Genomic DNA, 9,148 nt, shown 5'->3' on the forward strand with positions numbered 1-9,148 from the left:
TGCACTGTTGGTTCTTCGCCATTTTGTTTTTCCTAACACATCTCTTCTGGTGATGAGGAGAGTCTCCTGTGAGAGAAAGGAAAGAAAGGGTGGCAGGAGAGAAGGGAAGGAGGGAAAAATGGAGTAGCTGGCAATAACCGCGAGGAATATAGATGCCATAGATACACAGGTGAAAATTATACATATAATTTGGTGCCTACGTCTACTCGCTCTGAAGGCAGATTGAGTTCCTGGGACTACTTCCTGGAACTCTATATATTTATTTGGGGGGGAAGATATTTTTATTTATAGATTGTATATTTTTATATTTTATTATATATGATTTTATATATTTGTATTTATCAATATACAATTGAGTCTAAAAAACACATAAGCCTTGAATCAATGGTTACCAGGCTTTTCATGGTTTGTGTTCCCTGACTCTTTCCCTAGACGCTTGTAAGGTAAGGTACTTGATGGATGTGTCTTATTTCTGTTGATGTTCCTTTATTTACTGTCCATTTTTATTTATAAATTTAAATTTCACAAATGGCATGAAAAATCTGCTAAGATTTTTCTTCATACCTGTTCATCTTTCTCATGGAGAAACCCAGGGGGCTTTACTGGAGGCCGTGTTAAAGGATTGTCCTATGTGCAGAGAGCCCAGCGTGGCCCTTGAAAAATACATCTTGGCTTCAACCTATCTGATGTTTCTGTAGAGATGTAAAAAGACACTAAGTCTGCATCATTCTCTGTTGCAAGATGTAAAGAAGCAGTTTCTAATCTATATGCTTTTCATGGCACAGTAGATACCCATTTTAGAAATGGTTAGGAGACGGGGCGCCTGGGTGGCGCAGTCGGTTGAGCGTCCGACTTCAGCCAGGTCACGATCTCGCGGTCCGTGAGTTCGAGCCCCGCGTCAGGCTCTGGGCTGATGGCTCGGAGCCTGGAGCCTGTTTCCGATTCTGTGTCTCCCTCTCTCTCTGCCCCTCCCCCGTTCATGCTCTGTCTCTCTCTGTCCCCAAAATAAATAAACATTAAAAAAAAAAATAAGAAATGGTTAGGAGAATGAAAGATTGCATGGATAGGAATGTCTGCTGATCTGAACAAATAATACCCCTTACTGCTCATGCTACAGAGGGTAAACCCAGTGCTTTGCTTTCTGACTCCCAGATACTGAAAACTGATTCTGAAGGAAAATTTACTCTTCGGTATCAGATCAATTGGAATGGATTCCTCAAATGGTCTGACAGTTCATATCCCCTGCTGTCTGATGACCTTGATTATTGAGAATTCTTTACTGTGTAGTTCAAGAATCAAAGTGCTGATGGAACAGCATGGACCCCCTGTTTCTCACCAGGGAGGGGGCTCTTCCTAGCATGACTGGACCACTGCAGTCCTACCCAAGCATCTTCTAGACACTTGGGCATTGGTTAGTTGACCTAATTCCCCAAGGACTCATCAGAGCTGTAAGAGAAAGGAAAACAAATTAGACACCATACAGACTCAGGTAGCTTCATGTGATCTTTCTACAGCCAGCATTAAAAACCAGAAAGAGCCTCCCAGAAATGTATGCCCGTATGTTTCTTTTCTATTCTTACCGGCTTTTTCCTCCCTTAGCAGCTGCTATGATTTGCAGTTGAAGGTTTATATCCAAGTCCACATGGTCAATAAGGATTTGAGGCTTGGGGTTGTATATTGACCTTTAATTAGTCTTGTTATTTAGTCCAGGTGTGTATTTTTTTTCCCCTTGGTAATCTATATACTGGAATATTCTCTGTGGAACATGCTAGAAAAAAGAAAAGATAGCACTTTTGTTAGAACTTTATGAAAGAAAGAGCTTTAAATCACCTGCAAATATAGAGCCAGCTTTCAGCATATCATGTCAAGACATTGCCTCTAAATTTTCCTTGTTGTTTCAGGACTTAGCCAGACAATCTTTATTCACTTTAATGAATGTCACTTCCCATTTGCCAGTGTGGAAAATTCAGGGTTTGATAGTGTGAAATGCTGCATTGGTTATGCAGAACCCCATTCAAGGCCATGATTTTTTTCTACACATTTTATGATATTATTTTGTCTAGACATGTATGTCCTTATTACACTGAATTATAGCATTTATTGCCAAATTGCTTTAATCAGTAATCACCATTCAAAAACTATGTGTTCAAAAGAGTTTACAAGGAAGCAAAGTGTAATAATGAGATGAAGGAAGTAAACTGTGTTAAACTAGGCATCATGTCTCTTGATTAAAATACCTGTTACCTCCCCAACCACCACCTCTGAGCCCAGTCATGAAAACTTAGCCAGTTATATCCCACAGAGCATTTTTACTTAGAGAACCTCAAATATCATGTAGGTGAACTCAGGCTTCCTCTGCTACTTGTATTCTCCATATTCTTAGACAAAAGCAAAATAGCTAAGTATATTTTTGAGTTCCAATACAGGAAAAATTTGAGGATAACAAAGATCAGCCTTAAGACTATAAATAATCTTCCTTCTCAGCAATTACGTCTTAGCAAATAAAGGGGAGCACCGGGGCTGTGGCGCGAGGGGCATTGTAGGGGTAGCGGTAGCATGGGCTGGTGGCCTGGGTGAGTGGGAAGGGCCGCCTTGGCCTGTGTGACCAGTGGTACCCGTGGGGACTCTGTCTAGAGAGGATTCAAGATGACCAACGAGGAATCTCTTCCCAAAAAGGTTTGAGTGAAACACACTTCAAAGTTACGGCCTGAGATGAGTTAATTCTCCAATGGAGACAATCGGAAGCATATGTCCAAGCTCCGGAGGGCAAGCACACAGACCTCAGTTCCGGTGAGGTAACTGGGGTTAAGGGAGTCTGAAGAAAAACTAAAGAAACAAGAGTCTGCTCACAGGGAAGACATCCTTGTAATACGACTGACAAGCAAGGAGCAGGAGGTAGCATGTAGCACTCAAGTCTGTTAACTCGGGCAAGTCCGGCAGCAGAGTGCTGCCCAACTGAGATCAACAATGGTAGACCCAGTGATCAGCTTGTTTTTCCTAAAAATGAAAGGTGAACCAGAACAGACTAAAGGCAAACCAGAGCAAGCCCAAAATGAACTGAGTGCCTGGAAGTTTACTCCTAGTAGGTAAACAAGTCATACTCCCCAGTCAAGACCTCCATGACAGTCCCACAGGGAGGAAGCAGTGGCAGGACAGCCAAATACTCGTTTCCACACCCCGACTCAGACTTTTTGAGCCAAAAAAAAATCGCATTCTTATACTATCCAGCCTGTAACGGTTCACGTAAAACTTATCAGATGAACCTTGTGTTTCAGCGTTTGCTTCAGAGGCCTGACGGTGTCGGACTATTCCTAAGAAGTGGCCGCCTCCAAAAAATTCCCCTTCTAGAACATGTGGACACTTGAGAAATGTTTCTCTTTGAAGAAAATAGACGGACAAACAGAAGCCTTAAGTCTGCGGCACACTGCGTCTTCAGACAGTTGGGAGGAATGTAAACCTAGATTAAAAATCATGAATTGAACATATAAAATTCCATAAAATGTGAAAAATGGAATATGCCTCGCTCTTAACCTTGAGCATAGTGACCTAGAGACACCGTAGATCCGTTTTGCCCATAAGACTGTGGATTTCATGATGATTGTTAAACTATTGGGTCAAAACCCAAGTGAGGTGAATTTTGCCTTTAAAGAGTTTATTTGCTAAGAACCAACTTAATAGTTATGAGAGAATCAAATAATAGATGTCCGTATAAGCAGTTCATATATTTAGCCATTTAGTTTGGAGCTCTGTATTACTTGATTGAGCCTAAAGTCAGTGTGGTTTTAATCAATGGTTTGTTCTTTGAATGGTTGTTAGTGCTGTAGATAATCTTATTAAAGACTGCAGACAGAAAGGTGTTCTATGAAACTTCAGGTTGAAACTGAGGTGTCATAAACATTCATTTCACTACTAGGTTATATAAGAATGTTGGCTGTGCTGAGAATCACTGCATTTTTTCCGGTACTGAAATTAAGTCCCCATGGCATTCAACAGGCACACACTGAAAGGGCATCGTGCTTGGTGTTAATGGGGGAATGTGTTTCCTTCCTTTGTGTTTGGGCCTTTTGTATCGCCTTCCTGATAGTAAATTAAATGTGCCTTGAAAAAAAAATTGTGTCTTGAATATAAGTTCAAAGAAAGTCTCTGACTTAAAAAATATTTTCAGAATTCCTCCCACCTTTAAATTAAATGGGGTGATTGCAGCTAAGATTAGATCCTTCATATGTTTGTGAAAAGAGTGGCTAACACTTGGAAAACATCGTGGTTCCAATTCTTAGTGTAATCGAGCAGGAAGTCACCAGCCAAGATTGTCAGCTCAATGCCTCTTCTACATCATAGGTACTGAAATAGTATCCACTATTTTAGCTATATATAAGCTTTATATAATATATAGCTATATCAATAGTGTCTATTACTGTACTCTATTAATGACCACATTTCGAATTCACAAGCATATGGCCTAGGTGGCTTCTTTGTTCTCATGTTTTAAATGAGGTACTTGGGTTAGATGTTCTCTGAGGCCCATTTCAGCCCTAAAATTTTATGATTTTGTGTTCCACGAGATGAACTGGCCATCTTGTCTTTCATATGTGCCCACCTGCTAACTCAGATGTAACCACTCCCTCATTCCCAACAGGAAAAGTCTAAAATAGTTTGTAGGTAGTTCGTCTTTTACAAATGTCGCAAAATGAAGACAGTGGTACGAAATCAAGTCAAATTTCAGCGGAAGAGAATGACTTTTCAAAGACATTCCTGCCTTGAAGAGATGTGAGGCATTTTCCAAAGACTCATTTTATGTCATTTGTTGTGGCATGAAATGCTACAGGCCAGGTAATTTAAAAAATGGTTCAAGTTGAAGTTTCATCTAGTTTGGTCTAGAACATAAGACTCTATATTTTATTATAAAACTAGGTCTGACCAAGGCAGTCTTGTGGAATGTAATGATTCCAAGGAAATAATAATGCCACGAAATATTTAGGAAACAGTTCTTAACACTTATATTGATACAAATATTATGCTGGTTCATCCATTTGGACATTTTTTTTAAGTTTATTTATTTTAAGAGAGAGAGCGTGTGAGCACAAGTGCATGTGTGAGTAGGGGAGGGACAGGGGGAGAGAGGGACAGAGAGAATCCAAGGCAGGCTCCACACTGTCAGCACAGAGCCCAACCTGGGGCTCAGTCCCACAGATTGTGAGATCATGACCTGAGCCAAAATCAAGAGTCAGACGCTTAACTGAGCCACCCAGGCGCCCCATTTGGACATTCTAAGAAATACCATCGGGGCGCCTGGGTGGCTCAGTCAGTTGAGTGTCCAACTTCAGCTCAGGTCATGATCTCACAGTTTGTGGGTTCGAGCCCCACGTCGGGCTCTGTGCTGACAGCTCGGAGCCTGGAGACTGCTTTGGATTCTGTGTCTCCCTCTCTCTCTGCCCCTCCCCCGCTCGTGCTCTGTCTCTGTCTCTCAAAAATAAATGAAAATGTTAAAAAAAAAATACCATCAGCATCTGTACATGGATAAAATCAGGTTCTAACAATAAGGAAGTTAGCTAGCCTAAGAATCTTCCAGGCACTATTCTGAGGTCCTGACCGTGTGGTTCACAACTGGGTATTATTCTTCTTCCCATGAAAAGGAAGGGAACCGGGAGAGAAGCGTGTGTGATAAAGGGGAAGATAGCTCTTTCCTCCACCATTACTACAGGAAAGTCTTTTGTTAGAGATGGAATTTTACTTAGTTCATTCATTCATTCATTCATTCATCCATAGCACTGACTGGGTAGGTGCCCCCTGATTCCCCACTGGTTACTTACTAGAATCACACCCCATTCCAGCACCTGATCCTCCCAGGAAAACGAGCTGCCCAAACCCAAAGCCTGTCACAAGTCACTTTTCCCTCAGCCCAGACAGTCTGTGGTGTCCTCATGTGTATTTTGCATAATTACCCTTTGCAGTTTCCTAGCCAAAGATCTCATCTGAAGTTAAAAGAAGAAGCTCATTTTCTCTTTGGATTTCCGTGCTCCTGGGAAACTTCATCTTGAACCATTTTTTAATTAGACAGCCCTGTTCCAGGAGTCTCCGAAATCCCACTTCTTGATGTGGCTGACTTTATTCAGGACGCACAGAGCTTAACGCAGAGACGTCTGCAAAGATTGCTGCCAATTCTGTTGACCCATTTAAGCCCTGGTGATTTCTCCGCCACCGGGTCTCTTTCTGAGTTCACAGCCAGCCACACTACAGGGGAGGTCGGTGTGAAGGTCACGTGTCCGCCAGCGATGCCGACCAGGCTATCAACTCCCCACTAATCTGCCACCTAAGGTGAACCTGAGGTTTAGACCAAAAGAAAAGCCTTTCTCCTAGTTCTTTAGATTATTTATAACATTCTTCCTCCCTACTTGTTATCCTTTATTTCTGGAACTGAATTGAATAATGGATGCTCTGTCATCAGCATTTCCATAAGGTTAAGATGGAGTAACCTGTTTGACAAGTATTTCATTAGGGAGAATGAAAAAGGTAGACTAAGAAATTCCGCTAAAAGTTTGTTATATAATTTTAAATGCTTTAAAATAACGTCACAATATCCTTCTTTAAAAACGATTGGCCTTTTGTGGAAGATGTTATTAGTGAAGTCCTTGAAGCAAGTGGTGGAAAATGAGTTTTTCATTACTTCAAAGGCAGTAATTAAAGGACCATGAAGTTCAAAGCCCCTGCTTTTATCACAGCCATTTTTATGTCAGGATTTAAACATTTTCCTCCTCGACATTCTTCTAACTGTAGTTTCACAGGAAAGAATTGTTTTATTTTTTTTCAACGTTTATTTATTTTTGGGACAGAGAGAGACAGAGCATGAACGGGGGAGGGGCAGAGAGAGAGAGGGAGACACAGAATCGGAAACAGGCTCCAGGCTCCGAGCCGTCAGCCCAGAGCCCGACGCGGGGCTCGAACTCCCGGACCGCGAGATCGTGACCTGAGCTGAAGTCGGCCGCTTAACCGACTGCGCCACCCAGGCGCCCCGGAAAGAATTGTTTTAATTGGCCTGGATCATAGTATGATTATTAAGTGATAGGCATCAATTAAGCTGATATTTAAATTGGAGATATTCATATCAGATAAGAGGAAAGTATGATTATAATTAAATGCGTAAAATGTATAATCTGCTTTGGGAGTGCACTTTAAACCGTGTGATTATTTGTTGGCATGTAAACTGTCACAAAAATTCTGCCTATTTCCTCTTTGCTCCCGTCGCTAACCGTAAATAAAACGTTTCACACCTATTTTCCTTAATCTTAATATGATTATGGGGGGGGGGGTGTGCTTTATGTAGATTATCGTGCTGAGGCTGTATCATTTAGGAATAAAAAGAAGCAGAGAGAGGGGAAGCGTTGAAAACGGTAACCCAAGATCGCTCTGGTGAATACGGAGCTGTCAAACGCACTTTCATTCCCCAGAGTTAACCTTTTGGTTCCCAGGATTTTGCCACGTGTTGTGATAACAGCATGAGCACTAATACAGTAATGCAATCATACGAGAATGATGTGCTCGCTAAGGTCTTAGGGATTTAGCAGTTGTGTGAATTCACTACTCGGATTGTCGGCTATTTTTAAAAGTATAGAAATACTGTTAAATAGCAACATCTGTAAAGTTTAAAGTGTTATTTGTTGACCTACTGGAGACCAGAAAAGCTCAAAAAATCAGATCCATGCATTTTAACACTATTACTTGCTTAGGCAAACAAAAATACTCACTAAGACCTGAAAGGGGCGAGGCGGGGCGAGGTTGGGGGGAGATTATCACTTTCATACATTTTTTATTTTCATTTGGAATCCCTTGAAAATAGAAGGGCTTAGGGGCGCCTGGGTGGCGCAGTCGGTTAAGCGTCCGACTTCAGCCAGGTCACGATCTCGCGGTCCGTGAGTTCGAGCCCCGCATCAGGCTCTGGGCTGATGGCTCAGAGCCTGGAGCCTGTTTCACATTCTGTGTCTCCCTCTCTCTCTGCCCCTCCCCCGTTCATGCTCTGTCTCTCTCTGTCCCAAAAATAAATAAACGATGAAAAAAAAAAATTAAAAAAAAAAAGAAAATAGAAGGGCTTCATTTACATCATATGTAATTTCATCTACATCTAAAATATGAATCAATGCCAATTATTATTTTTCTCTTTATGGAATGTATTCTTTTCTGGCCACCTCTTCAGGCATTTACAAGCAGCCGGGCAGCGTCCGTTGGGGTTATTCTACCCCAGCTACTGGGTGAGAAACCATTGGCCAGGGTCTGTCAAGACAGACCCACCCTTCAAACCACAGTTCTTAACCAGAGGTGATTATGTGATCTAATTCTATCCACTTGGAGCGAAACTCTCAATTTTGTGTAACGATAAAGGGAAAAATCTGCCCACTGTCCTAATCCCACCACACGTGACCTGGAGACAGGAGTGTGCATATTGAGTTTTAGCTGCAGCCACCTTATGGCCACAAGGGAAGCCAGCCTGAGCATGATGCTGAGCCATAAGGATGAAGGGACAAGAAGAACTACAAGACCGAGTGAGACGTCTAGCTGAACTGCACCCGAAGCCCCACCTCTTCACTCTCAGTGACCTGAGCCAATCTATTCCCATCATGATTTAAGCCAGACTGTAGTGATATTCTATTATTTGTAACCAAAAGCATCCTACCAAATACAGAATTTAGTGCTAGGAGTGGTGCCATATACATGATAGGTCCTAAAATAGTGAACGAACTGCATCTAGGAAAGCAGAGCGATGAGGAAAAATCTCATTTTTCTATGGCTGAAGTTGGTAAATCTTATTATAGAGTCTCAAAATAGCTGGTTAAATGATTGCCTGTTGTAGCTTACAGCAGAGTTCAAGTGCTAACCAAAATTGCAATATTCAGTGATTTAGTAGGAAATGTTCAACTTTCATTAAAGCCCCTCAGGAGAGAGACAAGATTGGCCTAAAACTAACCAATCTGAAAAAACAAAATTTAAGAAATAGCTTTTTTGAAAAGAAACCCTCTCTGTAAGTGATTTTCCTTCCTAGACTGGTAAAAGCCTGATTAAGACTGAGGAGATTGGGGGCGCCTGGGTGGCTCAGTCGGTTAAGCATCCAACTTCGGCTCAGGTCATGAACTCAAGGTTCATGAGTTTGAGCTCTGCA

The 9,148-nt window shown here is 41.7% G+C and overlaps 1 pseudogene; it reads left to right on the forward strand.

Annotated features, from left to right (window-relative positions):
- Positions 1–854: 854 nt before the first annotated feature.
- Positions 855–5,203, forward strand: LOC147581277 (pre-mRNA-splicing regulator WTAP pseudogene; annotated as a pseudogene).
- Positions 5,204–9,148: the final 3,945 nt, after the last annotated feature.

Source organism: Puma concolor, chromosome B2 (assembly GCF_028749965.1).
Source record: "Puma concolor isolate L17-30 chromosome B2, mPumCon1.1.hap2, whole genome shotgun sequence".
Taxonomy (NCBI): domain Eukaryota; kingdom Metazoa; phylum Chordata; class Mammalia; order Carnivora; family Felidae; genus Puma; species Puma concolor.